This window comes from Rhyacophila brunnea, unplaced genomic scaffold (genome assembly GCF_057557595.1).
Source record: "Rhyacophila brunnea isolate RB1 unplaced genomic scaffold, BYU_Rbru_1.0 scaffold_23, whole genome shotgun sequence".
In the NCBI taxonomy this organism is placed as follows: Eukaryota; Metazoa; Arthropoda; class Insecta; order Trichoptera; family Rhyacophilidae; genus Rhyacophila; species Rhyacophila brunnea.
Window position 1 is genome coordinate 22,439,054 of NW_028232893.1, and position 17,157 is coordinate 22,456,210.

Consider the following 17,157-nt stretch of genomic DNA (forward strand, 5'->3'; position numbering starts at 1 on the left):
GCCACGATAATACGTACTGTAATCAGTAAATCCATGCATGTGTAAACGGAGTATAATACTATATACTTAGATTATTTTAGTATATATCAGTGGCGAAGACTCTATACTAGGCGATTATTTAAAGCCTACCTTCTTAAGAAAAATATTTTTTAATTCCATATTGACGTATTTATATACTTAATCACTTCATTATTTTATGTTATATAAAAATAATTCATTTTCCCAACGAGAGATGTAGTATATATAGGAATGTATTACAGTATTACACATTTTACAAAACAATCTGCAAAGGTATTAAAAAATATACCACAGCGCTCGTATCTTGACGTAAATAAATTTCCGATTATGTGTGAAATAATTCTGAATTTTTTTCGTATGGACTTTACGTCTCGTAACCTCAGCAAGTTTGTTGATTTGTATGAAATGAGGTAAGCTCCTATCGCAGAGCCTAAAACATTCGCGCATAATGTTGTTGTCACGACTGCGCACTTTGTCCAAAATCATTAATAATTAGATAATTAAAAAAATAATTTCAACGACATTTAATCGAATATTAATAAATAAGTAAGTATAGATTGTTTTTAAAAATAAAAATAAATTTTATCTAATGATTCTTGATGGGTATAAAATATGTTTTGAAAAATACGTAATTTAAACACATCGATCATTTTTATGTCGTCAATGAGTTTTTGAAATTTCATTGAATTAGTGTGTCGTTGTCATTTATTAGTGGTAAATATCGTACTATTCTCGTAAGTATACCTGACAAGTGTGCTCTTTTTATCAGATCTCCACAGCCTACCTCTTTTCAAAAGTCACCCTTCGCCACTGGTATGTATAGTATGTTTAATCTAAAAACTCTAAATTTACCGCAATCCACCAGATGCGTATTGTGCGCTGGAAAAAACACGTTATATTGGCAACGAAAGTTATGAATGTTTTATCTCTTTCTAGTGGACATTCTTTGCCACTGGATTATTGTGACATGCTTTACAAAAAACATAATTGTATACCTACGTACCAGTATTTTAAAAACATATATTTTTGTTTATTTACCACAATTAAGATTTAAATTGCCACTCCGACAGATAGCGAGCCAATAAAGATGTAAAATAACTTTTGGAATAATAACACTCGTATATATTATAAAAGGTACAGCGCCACCCGTAAAATTGTACAGAAAGTAATAAAGATAATAAATTTAGTCTGTTATCGTTAGTCGATATCATTGTGTTTGTCTCTCAGCGATCGGTGAACGAAAATAGATTGATTCAATTGACTCGTTCGTTTGGGTCGGTGAACTTAATTGCTTGCATTATAACAGGTGAGAGACGATTTATTTCTAGTGAATGCTGTGAGTATTTTCTTTGGGTGCCGGACGAAATCCCGAAGGCCGAAATCCCGAAGGCCTAAATCCCGAATGCTGCAATCCCGAATGGCCGAAATCTCGAATGGCCGGAATCCCAAAAAATAAAAAAATACAAACAGTAATAATTGCGCAATCTTAACACGAATTTTACAAGAGAGGCAAAATATCATTTTTTTGTAGAACAAATGGGTTTTGTCTCTCCTGTAAAAAAAATGCGCAATCTTAACATTTATCTCGAATTGCGCAAATTTTACATTTTCCCACAAACCCATTTTCCCACAAAAACGGTTTTTTGTCTCCCTTGTAAAATTTGCGCCATTCAAGATAAATGGTAAGATTGCGCAAATTATTGTTGTTTGTATTTTTTATTTTTCGGGATTTCGGCCTTCGTGATTTCGGCTTTCGGGATTTCAGCCATTCGGGATTTCGGCCATTCGGGATTTCAGCATTCGGGATTTCGGCCTTCGGGATTTCGACCCAAACCCTTTTCTTTAAGGGGGTTGTTCTCGTTTATTCACTGTATTGGTTATTACTTGTATCTTCCAGACACAATTGGATGGTTCACAATAATTATGTATCAAGTCCAATTTTCATAAAAATCGATCATTTTGTTTCAGTGGCTAGATAAAATAGATTTCTATATTGTGTGTTAATATCACAATCGTAGCTCTACATTTTCCCGCATAAATGGCAATACTAGTATTGATAAGACATCAAATTAAATGTGAATCATGTATATTTTCCAAAAATAATTGAATTATTCATTAAAACCCCTATATTATCTCCGATTCAGGTTTTTGGTACTTAGCGCTTATTTTATTTCGTGTATTCAGTCGTTTTTCTCGATTCGCATTTACATCAAGCCTATTACAACGCTTTTTCTCTGAATATGTGTTGTTTTCGATCAAAACAATCAAACCTTTCTATAATGTGGTATGTTTATACAATATAATTATAAATTATTATAATATATTCAACAGGCGTTGAATATTGTATTATTACTCATTAGGTATTAATTATTATCTATTAAGGTTTGCACAAACACTTGCAACTATTAATTCATATAAGTTGTCTTTAAATCAACCTGCATTATAGATAAACTATTTCTTTTATTCGTTGATAAAAATAATGGAGTAATCCACGACGTCGGTTAATAATTAAGGAATTAATTGATACCTACCTTAATTTAATATACTAAAACCAATAGCCAAACTTATAACGCAATTCGATAAGCATTTCATGTAACAACTACTAGTTAAAATCGTCATAATTATCTAAGGCGCCCGTAGTTTAATTGTTAAAACATACTGGCGCGAATCCAGCAGATACAGGTTCAATTCCCATCGGGTGTCGTATTTTACCACGTTTTTCTTAGCTCGTATTCTTGTTTGTCCGGTGGTTGTTTATCCAGTACAAATCTTACAATCGATTTTTAACTAATTTACCGACTAGCTAGACATTTGATTTTTTTAGAATGTATCAGAACACGATGCGAATGCATTCTTTTAATACGAAAAATGTTCCTGTACTATATATTTTTCAGAAATACTATAATTTTTACGCCTCGTACTATAATCAGCATATAAAAATATGGCAACACTGGTGTGGGTACTTTTTTTAATAGCCGTATCGAAACGTGTTTAAGATTATTTAATAGTTTAAAAAAAATATTGTTTTTGATGATAGCCTTGTGGGTATTTTTTTTGGTTTAGTTAATATCCGCTCATTATTGCTGCCAGTGCCGTATTTGTAAGGCTTAACGACCATAATTATTATTCTAACCTGCATTAACGAGCTTTAGTTCCTTTTTTTTCCTAGCACTAAAAATGTTTTATTAACATTTTATTGCTGATAAAAAAATACTGTTTTAAAACTAAAACAAAAGTGGTCAAACTTTTCTGATTATTGGTGATTCGATTAGTTTAATTATTCTTCTATACTGATTTGAATTTCTTTGCGTTAGCCGGCTCGCACATGTAAAATCGTTTCGTCTGCATCATGTCGAATACGTCGATGTGACGTAATTGTTATTCACAAAACACACGTTATCTTATGGACATAATATTTTTCACACTGCTTGAATAAAACATTTTTGTTTGAAAACAATAGCTAGTGTTGCTAGCAACAAATTTCACGCAACTCAGCCTGCAGATTATTTATCGTCCATGCTGTGGTTACGCAAACGTACACGCTACGAGTTGACCATTCCTATTCAGACTTCAACCTCGCCGGTCACCGTATCTCATATATTATCTACGTACAAAATGGCAGATGAGCGCAACAACATTTACGTGGTTCAAGAAATTGAGAAATATCAGTGTATATATATTATGGCTATACTAGATGTGCCTAACTAACGGATGCACCCGAAATGTGTGCCTTCTACTTCAATTTCTACAGTACTTAAGTATACATAATACTCGCTGTTTCGGCATCTGATGGCATTTTTGGCGTTTGACGACTTTCGAGAGGTGACGCGCTTCTCTGTCGCGAGGCGCCTGTGTGCACGGTAAAATATGCAACATGCATACGACTTCCCTAAAAAGTTTGATTTATGGCTGTGCCGTAGACGAGACGAGTTTAGATGTGCAAGCTGGATTATTTTTCAAACCGACGTTTTGTGCACATTTACAGTGATAAGGGTTGCCAATTGTCTCGATTTGGCCGGGATGGTCCCGGAATTAAAACCTTCGTCCAGGATTCCAGTTGAAGCTTACTCAGGACGTACATATTCTTTCTTCTCGATTACATAACAATTAAAATACCTCGTAAAAATCGACCGGAAGAGCTAAAAAAAAGATCACCACTTTCAAATTGAAGGCTACGAAGAGGAATAATATACTGATTTATTTATTCTTCCTTTCTATTTTTGTTCATTTTGTCATGACTGAGAAAAGTGATTAGTGGCAAAGTGAAGGTTGCCTCCAGTATGCTCCTTCACTTGGTTTCTCCAGAGCGTCTCTGCTTCGCTTTTCCAGGAGGCTACCCAAAACCACCAGTCTCTCCAGGTTATCCAGTTTGCGCCGAATAGTATGCCAAAAAAACTGCAGAATGCGTCTCAAACATATTGTCGAGAGCCATTCGAGAGTTCTTCCTGTATTATATTTATTTATGATTTTTACAAACGGTGCATGTTCTTCTTCTTCTTCTTCCACGGCGCTACATCCCGGGGTGGGATTCGGCCTCCTCCACAACCGCTCTCCACTAACTCCGGTCTCTCGCCACCCTTCTCTAGTTACCGAGTCTTCCTATATGAAGCCAGTCCACTTCTACGGCGTCAGCCCATCTTCTTCTTGGACGGCCTCTAGGTCTCTTCCATTGGGGTAGCCACTTAGTCATGATCCTTGGCGCTCTAACTTCAGGCATTCTCTCCACATGTCCCGCCCATCCTAGTCTTTGGGACGTACAGTATCTTATGATTGTTTGCTGTTCAATCAGCTCTACCAACTCGTGGTTCATTTTTATTCTGTAGTTCCCATTTTCCAACGTGGGTCCAAAGATTTTTCGGAGTATTTTGCGCTCGAAGACAGCTAATTTGTTTTCCTCGTTTTGAGTTAAGCACCAAGTCTCACAGCTATAAGTGACCACTCGCCTTATAATTGTTTTATAAATTAGAAGTTTACTTCTTCGGCCTAGAATTTTCGACCCCACCAGTCGCTTGCAGGCATGCCAGCATTTATTCCCGGAGATAAGGCGGATTTTTATCTCCTCTGCTGTCTTATTTTGGGTATGTAGGCTGGATCCGAGATACGTGAACTTGTCCACCCCTTCATATGCATGCTGTCCTATGTCTATATTAATGATGATTTTTACAAACGGTGCATGTACCTTAGAATAGTAAATTTAAAAAAAAAAAAATTAGATACAACTATAGTGTGACTTTTATATCAAGACTTCTACATCACTACCGGCGTTTCTGGAACTAAATCCTTCCCCCGCATTTACTTTCTCTGCTTTTACATTTTTTCTTCTTTTCTTCCGACCATGTCTGATCCTAATAGGATCATATGGGTCTCCACAGAGTGGAGGTTTGTATTGACAGATTTTTTTTTACGAGAAATGGATGTCAGCCACTTGCTCAACCTATTAGGTACATGCTCTGACTCATACACAAATTGAAAAGCAATATGTGTACTTGGCAGACCCATGCTTCGAACCTGGGACCCACGACGCAATAAACCAACGCTTAAGCCGCGCGGCCATCGTGGGTGATCACCATATCCATAATTCAGTGTGTATTCGATATCACGTTGACTTTATTGACATTAAAATGCTAAAGCTTTGCAGAAGCAGACAAAGAGCTTTATTTCGAATGTAGAAGTATTATGAGGAGGGAAACAATTAAGCTTTTAATTACTCTCAATAGTGCCAGAGTATCTAATATGACAAGTCAACATGCAAAGAGCATGCAATGCCAGCGTATGAATTGAATTAAATGAAGTATTTTGACCTTTATTTAGTAAGATATTTCATACCTAGGTTGCCAAAAACTGCCGATTTTTTTTAAGGATATCGCTAAATCTACTTCAATTTAAACTCAGAATTAGCTCGATAATATACCTACTTATATATACTATTAAAACCTAGTCCAGACATTGCAACTGTTTAAATCAGAGCGTTGGAGTAGACCCTTTTTTGAGTTGCTCCGCTCCAGCTCCGCTCCGGGACCAAATATTTGCTCCAGCTCCGCTCCAGGGTTTGCTCCGTTCCGGGTTAAAAGTTTTAATAGGTGTTATATGTAAATGATTGCTAAAATTTAAAAAAAAAAGTAGTTTTGGAATAAGGTCTATTATTCGTACTTTTCATTATTAATTCTATTAAACAAAATTCTCGGCAGCAAATCGTCTTTCATGATCTGCCTCTTCTGTCAAAAAAGTGAGGTTACCTATCACTCGGCAGTGTTGCCGTATTTCAAATAATTCCAGTGTTGCAAAGTGTCAAATATAATATTTTCATCGGATTATAGAACGAAAATTTAATAATAAAAAAAACATCCGAAGCAGTGGAGCACTACAAATTTTCGGTGCTACGGCTCCGGGTAAAACCTCATTGCTCCACTTCTCCGTGCTCTTGCTCCGAGCTCCGCTCCAACGCTTTGGTTTAAATAATACATTTGACACAGAGACTTGATATAAAAGTCGCACTGTACCTACTCAGAATAATTAGTACAGAAAAATACTATCATTATGCTTATTCACAGGTAAGGTTGCCTTAGGTAGTCCTAGCTAAACACAACAGATGGTCAACCAAAAAACAAAGTGCCTTCTCCATGTTTCGACTCATTATAAATTTTCTATCTCGAAAGCTTTCAGAAACAACATATAACTCGTTGAATGAAAATAAAACAGACGGTGTTTACTTTCGGAATGAAATAAATACATCAGAGTTCGCTTTGGTTAAAATCAAACTGATGTAAATATCGTGCAATCGGACCATTCGAATGGCTTCGATAATTATTTTATGCCATCTAATTCTGTCCAAATTTAACGGAATATCGATTCAATAGTTTTTGATGTCGGGCCCATACTTATAATAAAACGAGAGGTAAATGAGTTTAAAAATCTATTCACATGGAAATTTAATAAAAGAATATGTATTCTTCTCACCAATGCGATTTACGTTATCAAAATGTCATCGATTCGTCGATTGATCATTAGCAGATTGTCAACAACTAAATTAATGTGTGTCTTGTCTCCAGAACACGTCTTAAATCCCCTCTGTCCAGTCACATAGCCACAGTCACGGCAGACACTTAGCCGGCTTGCACATCAAAACTCGTTTCGTCTGCAACGTGTCGATATGACGTCATCATTATTCACAAAACACACGTTGCCAAATGGAGAATTAGATATTTTGTGTAGTATTCCCAAAAATGTTGAAAAAATCTTCTTATATTATACTATGTAGTCTAAATGTTTGAAAATGAAGCAAGAGAAAAATCTCTAATATACTGTTAAGGTGATACATCAGTGAAACGGCAAATAATTTTCAACTATAGGCGCGACGAAATTTTGGACTCGCTGCCATTCGGAGAGAGAACGTCGAGCTGGGAACACGTCAATTTCTCTCTCGACTCCCCTTGCGACTCTTCAAATTAAAGTCACTCTGATAGTTGCCATATAAGTTAACATCATGCATTCGCACTTCGGTGCAAGGTTGCATCACCAGTCCCGTGCGACTCTGCTCGGGACAAAATGAGGGCTTAAATTCTTTGATCTGGCACACGTAAGGGTTATGTTAGCCGGCCGCGTATGACGTAGCTGCATATACATAACGGAAGCGGAGGTGGGAGTTTTACACACCATGTTCTATTAGTAGCAATAATAATATATTCATTGATATGTTTTCTTTTTAAAGTAAATGGGAAACGTTTTTAGTCATCTTTACACGATTTAAGAATTAATACCCCCGTCGCCATCACGAAACAAATTGACGTATTCACACCTCGACGTTCGCTCTCCGAGTGCCAGCGAGTCCAAAATTTTGTCGCGCTTAGTTGAAAATTATTTGCCGTTTCACTGAAGTATCGCCTTAAGTTAGTACAATAGTGACTTGCATTTGCACACCATTGATTGCAGGTTCATTTGGAGAGAACTTCACACTTCTATTATGACGTTTCACTATAATTTGAAATTTCCTGAATTAGTGAATTGGAGACATGATTACAATATGTGCGAATATTGCTAAAATAAGCCGTAATCGATTTGACATTTAATGCATCTCACAATATAGTATTAACGTATCAATATTAGCAGATACTTGAATATAAAAAATAGTTAAAAATGCTTCCCTCGACAATTTTATGTTGTTGGCGGCCAAAAGAAATACATTGACCATTATTTAAAAAATGAATGATTACGTCAAAAACCAAGAAGAGCATACGTAGGTTAGGTAAACGAAGCAACAGTTTCGAAGGGTAGAGGTAGGCTGTGGGGATCTGACATACATATTGCACACTAAACTTTGTCAGTACTTGATTGTTTTCATTGATCTAAGAATACAAATTGCAGATGGTAGTGGTTAATTTTTAAAACTCAATTAAATGCTGTCTTAAACAAACCGAAATACATTTATATATATATCATATTATTTATATAAAGTAGTTATGTAACGATACTTATGATAATCTTCCGAGGTCCGAATCTCGATACAATGAGATGTTTTGCGGGACGATACGGAGATTGAGATAGTAGCGGATCAGAAACTTATATTCGAGTGACATTTCCGATGAATTATTATTCGCTATTTATACATTTCATACTCTGCCGTTCTTGGTGGTGTTGGCTTGTGTGTCTTTGATAATTACCTAGAAATCGAGGGTATCCGTTGTTTGTTTTTCCAAGATGCAGAACTAACCTACCATTAGTACTGCCAAATGGGAGAGCAATAACCATGACTAATAAAATCGCTTCGGATATTGATATATTCCACCTACGTGAGGATGAGTATAGGTGACGTTGTTTTATAAATTCTTAAAATAGGGTCTGCTTAACTCATTCGGTGTACTTCCTAATTAATATTTTCTGTATTTACACTTTTCAACTGTTTAATAACTAAATACTGATATATGTCTTTTTTATGTAATACTGTTTTAATAATATTTCTTTGATTCTAAATGGCATGTTGTGAACGTCTTAAATTAATTATTTGTAATGTTCACTTTATGTAAAAAATAAATAAAAAAAATACTTTTTTTTTTGAAAAAAATATCCTTTTTATTGAAATAATCGAGTCAGTTATTATCTGGCGTTTGTGTCAATGGATGACTAACTAAGTGAAAAACGGGTTTGTAGAATTTATTATTGAGGTCAGCAAGCACCTTACCGATTTTGCTATAATTTGACACTACGAAAAATAGATATTTAATTTGTAATTCTATGTCTCTATGCCAGTTATGCCAGTTATAATATGATAATTCACTTTTACTTTTACTGAATTTTATTATAAAATAAACTGTATTAGTTATTGTGAATTGGCTCCCTCACATTTCAATTTATTTTCATTTTTTTTTTTTAACATATTGTGGACATTACAAATTATTAGTTTAAGACGTTCACAACATGACATTTAGAAACAAAGATATATAAATATAACAGTATTACATAAAAAAGAGATAGATCCGTAGATAAATTAGATATGTACAAGGAAGTACACCGGATAAGTTAAGCAGACCCTATTTTAAGAATTTATAAAACAACGTCCACCTAAACTCTTTCTCACGTAGGTGGAATATATCAACACCCAAAGAAATTTCGTTGAATATAGTTATCGCCCTCCCAATTGGCATTACCAGTGGCAGGGAGCCAAGGCAGTGGAGCCTTCCCCCAATAAGCAGTCTTGGCACTATTATAATATGGAAATGGTAATGTAAAAAAAACCTAAAAGAAGACATATGATTGATCTGCTTTCCGCATGAATACAAACTGATATTTAGGTCATCTGACTGCCTAGAATCTATCTATACCATCATGAATTATTTATCAATTATTCATTGTTGATAGGTTGTTCCCCCATTCTTTACCTTTACATTAATCACCACAAGATTGAATGATTTCCTCTTGTATATTATCAAGAGATTAAAATAACAAAAGAGTAACGTTGCAATCTTGAGATATTGAAATACCATCATAATTAGGGATTCCAATCCCGGGATTCCGAGCTATTTTCGATACCTATGAATCCCAGGATTGATAAATTAATATAATCCCGAAATTTTCGGGATTGATTTTTTTTTTCAATTTTTATGGAAAATAACATAAAAACGAAAATATAACAGAAAAATACTTTTAATAACAAAGAACTACATTAGAAATAAACCGAGTTTGAATGAAGTTTGATTTATACCCATGTGTAAGTTGCCGATTCATTTTTTTTTTTTACATAAATTAATAAAAATGAGAAAGATTGGAAAAAACAATGAATGCTTCGCACTATTAAATAAAGTAATTCCACCATGATCTCATAAGTTTTACGGTAGTTTCATATTTGTCTGACTAATTAGATTTATGAAGCGGAAAGGCCATAAGTACACCATGATTTGCTTTACTTTTTTAAATCTCGCTAACCCATTCATTAAGTCTTTACTATCAAAAACAGCAATCTCATATTAAATTCACTTTATTATTTATATTGCAATATTATTTACTACATTAAACTTTTGTATTTCCAAGATTGAACGTATACAATATTAACAGTTAATGTCTTAAATAGTATAAATTATACTAGATTAATTTTTGACCAATTTTATCAATGTTATTAAATAAAAATTTTATATTAACAATGGAAAAAAATGCCAATCCCGGGATTGTCAAATTGTAATCCCGAAATCCCGGGATCCGAATTTTGGCTCGGGATTGGATTCCCTAATCAAAATAGTTAGTGGAATGCTCGTTCAAAGATGTACGAAATAATAATATATCTAAATTCTTGTTAAATATCATGAAACATATTATGCTGGCATAATTGTTGCCAGATCATTATTTTACAAAATCGAGATTTTTACCATGTGAAATAAAAAAAAATGGAACTTAGGAGAAAAAGGCGGGACAACTTAAAAACCGCATAGTGGAATATTTTTAATGTTTATTTCTGTAAAATCAATCATAAATGACACAACACAAACTATAAAAATACTAATATAAAACTATATCTTTTCCCTACACTTGTCTATTTTACAACGTTTTTCTTAGGTCGTATTCTTATTTGTCCGGTACAAATCTTGCAATCGATTTTTAACTAACTCCACGACTAGTTAGACATTTGAAACTTTTAGAATATATCAGAACACGATGCCAATGCATTTTTTTAATACTTTTAGCCATCTTTAAGTAGAATTGAATTCATGTTTAGTTAATTCTGTTCTGTATGAAAAGTTATTTCGGAAGAAATCCGTAATCCAATCCACTATTATTGGTTGCTAGGGATCTGGGGTCCTAGCAACTAAATTATTAATATATACGTGTGTTACTATGGAAATCAATATGAATGTCAAAATGACATTTCAGTATTATTTCTATCAGTACACATTTTTTTGATCGTTTAAGCTAGTCAAGTTAAGTTTATATGATTCAACAGAGAATTTAAAAACGTTGTACATAAAAAGTTCTTTTTATCTTGTAATTATTTGTACCTCGCTGATTTTACTTTCTGCTACATTGGTAAAATGAATGAGTACTCATATCATGTTCTTTTTCTTGGTCGTACACTCATGGCTGAGGATCGTGACCGCTTTTTAATTTTGCTATTCTTTGAGCGACCAAGACTTTCCATCCTTCTCGATCTTCCGCTTCTCTCAGGGTACAATAATGAATGGTGCCCCCAGTCAGCTCTTTCACTTGGTCGCTCCAGCGCGCAGACGCTCTTCCTCTGCTTCGCCTTCCTTGGATGCCACCCAAAACCACTAGTCTCTCCATGTTGATTGAACAAATAATTCCGATTTTATCAACTAAATATAACATCTTTTAACGGCGATGAGCTAATTTCATGTGAAACCACTATATTGAAGAGTTATTCAAACGGTTAAAAAATAATGAAAAACATAAATAATTTTACTTATATGAAGAGAAGACGAAGTTTCAACACTTTTTTGAAATAATTAAGATACATATATCGATGGATTCGTTATTAAAATCTCTACTTGAAAATTTATCGCCTTTTTCAAAATCCGCTACGATTAACTGTCATTTATGAAACAAAATCAATGCGTCTATCAATTACCGCTATAACACTACTGAAACATTCAAAGACGATTTTAGTTCAAAAAGTTTTTATTGATTTTCTCAACATAATGAAAAAGTGTTGTAGCGGATTTTGAAACTCAGCGGCACAAGTATAAGAAAAGAAAAATACAATGAAAAACCAGTGCTCCATTCGTAAATGTTTGAGCAACTTAATTTAAAAGAGGCACGAGAACAAAGCAGGTCTACTCGATTAATGTGAAGAGTCGAACCACCGTACAATAGTAACCTAGATTAGTTGTATCTGTATGAACGTATAGAAGTGACTCTGGGTCATGATTTTTTTACCGCTGTTAAGAAAAATTCCTTGCGTGTGTGTTTTTTTTTATTTCTACAGTATAAAGTAACGTAAATGGTCAGAATATCTATTCCCATAAATATTTTTGCATGCTTTGCAAAATGTTCACTACTATTTTTGGAACCACCAACAAAATATAATAATAATAATATACACGTATAATTGTGGCAATAACTACTTTTTCATGCGAATGACAGTAACGCATTGCAAAGAAAATGTCTTGCTATGTAAAAGTATCTTTTCCACAGTTAATATTATTACAGAAATCATCCGAATGGGACTTGAAACAGCTCAAACCAGTCATACAATCGTTAAAGCATACTTACTTAAAAAAAATTTTTTTTTACAAATTGAGTAATTAGTTCCCATTCTTTGTTCCCTGGTCAGTGAGGGATGCAAGATTAGTCAGTGTGCTTCCCAAAATGTGATGTGTATTTTGTTTATGATATTTTATTTCTCTTATCTCTTGTGAGGGTGTTTTAAAATACATAGACAAGTGTGTATTTTTATTTACCTTGTTTGATTAGAACCAGATTTTTTTTCAATTTATATCTCGTGCTGTGAACGTCCTGAACTAGGATTTGGTATGTCCATAATGTACTGTTTTTTTTACCACGTTTTTCTTAGCTCGTATTCTTGTTTGTCCGGTGGTTATTTATCCAGTACAAATCTTGCAATCGATTTTTATCTAACTCCCCGACCAGCTAGACATTTGAAACTTTTAGAAATCCGTAATCCAATCCACTATTATTGGTTGCTAAGGGGGTGGTCCTAGCAACCAAATTATTAATATATACGTGCGTTACTATGGAAATCAAAATGACATTTCAGTATTATATTATTTTTGTTTGTTTGTTGCAAAATAGCAAAAAAATGATTTGTTGATTATTATCCTAAATTATTAATAGATAGAATTGTCAAGTTTATATGATTCAACAGAAAATTTAAAAACGTGGTATATAAAAAGTTATTTTTATCTTGTAATTTTTTATTTACTTTGTTTGATTAAAACCAGATTTTTTTCAATTTATATCTCATGCTGTGAACGTCCTAAATTAGGATTTGTTATGTCCATAACGTGTTGTTCTTTTTAAATAAATAAGTTGCAGTAATAGCGTCATTTTGTATAACAATAAAAAAAATACATCATTAAACTGTCAGTATTGTGTCGACTGATTAATTATAGTTGCTCATTTCAGATATCGTATCGTGTCTGTATAGCGAACAGTTTGACTACCATTAACCAGTCATGTTCCGTAAAACAAATAACATACAGCAACACGTATAATTACGCCAACTGAACGTTGGCAGAAAGGTATTTTTAGAAGAGTTTAAGTATCATTATTGTATCGGATATAATATTATAGTAGGCATTATCTCTCGTATGAATAATTCATTTTCATGTTACGAATAAAATGATAACGCAGTGAACGTTCGATTCTGACCTAAATTTGTGTCAATCTCGGTAAACTGATATATAATTATTACGATGGTATATTATTAGATATACAGACTGTACAAGAAAGCTTATATCTTTTTTTTTTACTTTTTGTCGCTACTTTTATTTTTATTTTTGATGCATAGTAGAGGTGGGAAAACTGGTCGATTTTGAAGACTAAATATACTTACTAGCAGTATAAAAAAATACTTAGTATCGAAACTTGTTCCAAAATACTTACTAGTATTTGGAATACTATATAGAGCGTTTGGCGTGCGTATGCGACATAAAGTGTCATACTCAAATGGAACTAAAACCGACTCCACATTAGTATTTGAAATATCGGCTTCAATAGAATCGCTAAAAATACACTGAGCTCAGCTTTTCGAAATGTCCCATTTATTATAAAATTTTAAACACATTTTAAATTTATGAGATGTTTTTCTGTTAGGTTATAATATTCTTGTTTACATAAAATGAATAACAGTGATTTTTATATTATTTTAAAAATGTTTTGTGCGGTCCATAACAAGTCTGTGCGCCATCTTACCACATTCGTGAGGGAATGTGCTACTACAAAAAAAATATCATCTATTGTTCATACATACGATTATGTCATTCGAATGCAAGTGCTATCTCGCTCGCGCGCATTTAATGTCAATAGCGTTGAATGTCTACCAACTGGCGAGCGACTCGCGATGATATTATCATCACAAGTTTTTGGAACAAGTTTATTGGGCCACACATACTGAGTATGGGTAGTTTCATTCGAGACTTGAGTACACAAACTGGTGACAGTATTTCCAACTCACCTCTAGTGCATAGTATCAATGAATGAGTATTAATTGAGCGGGAGAGGTTTGATAGTAAACGACTATATTATATGTCACGCAGTGGCGAGGGGTCGAGGTAGGCTGTTAATGTTCAACATAAAAAGTGCACACTAAACTTTGTCAGTCATATATTTTCATTGAACTAAGAATACAATTTGCATATGGTGCTGGTTTGTTTTTAAAACTCAATTAAACCCTGCCCAAACCAAAACAGAATAGTTTAGATCTGCTATGGGCGATCCGACAATTAAAAGTGCACACTTTTTCAGTTATACTTATTTATTTTCGTTGAATTAAGAATACATATTGCATATGGTGCCGGTTAGTTTTTTTTTATTCATTAAGCCATTATTATATTAATTCATTAAATAATAATATTATTAACTTCATTCAAGTGGTGAGGGATGGAAGTAGTCTGTTAATATTCAACATAGATAGTGCACACTAAGCTTTGTCAGTCATACTTATTTATTTTCATTGAACTATGAATGGTGTTTATTGGTTTAACCAAACTCTGTTTAAACAAACCATAATCGATAAAAAATATTCTTTTATTTATAAAATATCTAAAATGATGTATGGTTTAATGGCATAATTTTAGATATTTTATAGATAAACGAGTATTTTTTTACTATTATTCACGAAGGCCCGGATTAGTCATGGTTTGATTGAATTTTAAAAACTAGCAAACATTATTTACACATTGTAGTATTTGTTCATTGAAAACAAAATACGTTTGACTGAAAGGGTTTAGTGTGTCCTATTTATGTTGAAGCTTAAAAGCCTAACTCCACCCTTCACCACTGCTTCAACGAAATTGCTTCGGGTGTTGATATATTCCACCTACGTGAGAATGAGTATAGGTGGACATTGTTTTATAAATTCTTAAAATAGGGTCTGCTTAACTCATCCGGTGTACTTCCTTTTCGTTTCTCTTCATCATTCTCTTTGACTTCATACTACGGAAGTCAATACCACCCGACCGAGGCATACCTGTTACACCCACGGTGAAGCTATGCGACCTGGAATACGCCGATGACGCTGTCCTATTCGACAACTCAATCGAGGGCATTCAAGAGACAATCGACAGGTTGCACAACAACTCCTCACGCGTTGTTTCAAAATCAACGCGAAGAAAACCAAGGTGTTGTGTAATAGCACCTGTCCTGATCCAGATTTCCCTCTGATTAGCGACGGACAAAACATCGAGATTCCAGCGTCCTGGAAGGCCGCTAAATACAATCTACAGAGTGTATACGGCGGAGCTACGGGATGCTGGTTTGACCTGGAACGAAGCAAGAAGACTGGTGAGCGACAGGGATTCTTGGAGGCGCCGCGTGGTGTCCATATGCTCCAGTTAAGGATATGGCAAAAGAAGAAGAAGTACTTCCTTGTACCTATCTAATTTATATTTTTTGTATTTACACATTTCTACTGTTTAATAACATACTATCTATCTCTATACTGATCTATCTCTTTTTTATGTAATACTGTTTTATATTTCTTTGTTTCTAAATGTCATGTTGTGAACGTCTTAAACTTATAATTTGTAATGTCCACAATATGTTAAAAATAAATAAATAATTGAATAAATTGAACACGTAAATATACCATATCAGAGTCAATAGAATCTTATACTAACACAAGCAAAACAAAGGCTTGAGATAATCTATTTTTTATGTAGTTTGACATGATTTTCCTAAGAGATTTTTGTTTTGTCATTATAATTCATTATTAATAAATACATTCAGTTTGCACATTAAATTGTCATTACTAGTAAACAATAGAACTAGGTAATGTGTTGGAAAATTAATAAAATTGGCTATTGATAAATGACACTAAATATAGATACCTTTTAAATAAAAAGCACATAAACAATATTAAGGTAAACCTAACCATAAACAGTAATCTGAATGCATAGACTAAAATATATTCGTTAAATTAATGTACGTATTTACAGGCTAAGTCCTCTTTCCTCCATTACCTACACAAAATTATAGTTTCCGTGATGCAGTCAAACACCAAAGTTTTGTTAAACATAAATATTTAATAAGCAAACCTCTCAAGTTGAAGCCATCGTCTGGTGGCTCTGTCTGCCGTTAACCGGAAGAGCAAAGGTTATAGTTACAATTAATATCTACTTGATAAGTTAATTTTATCAGAAAGATGACATCAAGGTTAATAATAAACCAAAATACGAATAGAAAACGGGAATAAACCGAATTCACGTTCGTGCAGAACGTGAAATATTAAATTTAGCAATCACGCCACAGGAGAATTAAATTTGATATAATAGGTACCTAATTGCCGACTGTTTCGTGATTCTGGCTTCAGCATATTATTAAGGTTAAAAGTAACCAATTAGGCACAACCGTAAAATTATGCTAATATTTCAGACATTATTTGGTACCTACAGGTATAAATAAATTGTAACAATTTAGTACCTGCTTGTACAGTATAATACAATATTATTTATCATGGTC

General features: G+C 33.7%; 1 long non-coding RNA gene across 1 annotated transcript in view; it reads left to right on the plus strand.

Moving 5' to 3' along the window:
- The window catches only part of LOC147069728 (uncharacterized), a 33,383-nt gene extending 17,192 nt beyond the window's left edge, over positions 1-16,191 (plus strand). Inside the window, exon 3 of the long non-coding RNA XR_015071199.1 lies at positions 15,866-16,191. This is a non-coding gene — a long non-coding RNA (uncharacterized LOC147069728). The remainder of the gene's footprint in view (positions 1-15,865) is intronic.
- Positions 16,192-17,157: the final 966 nt, after the last annotated feature.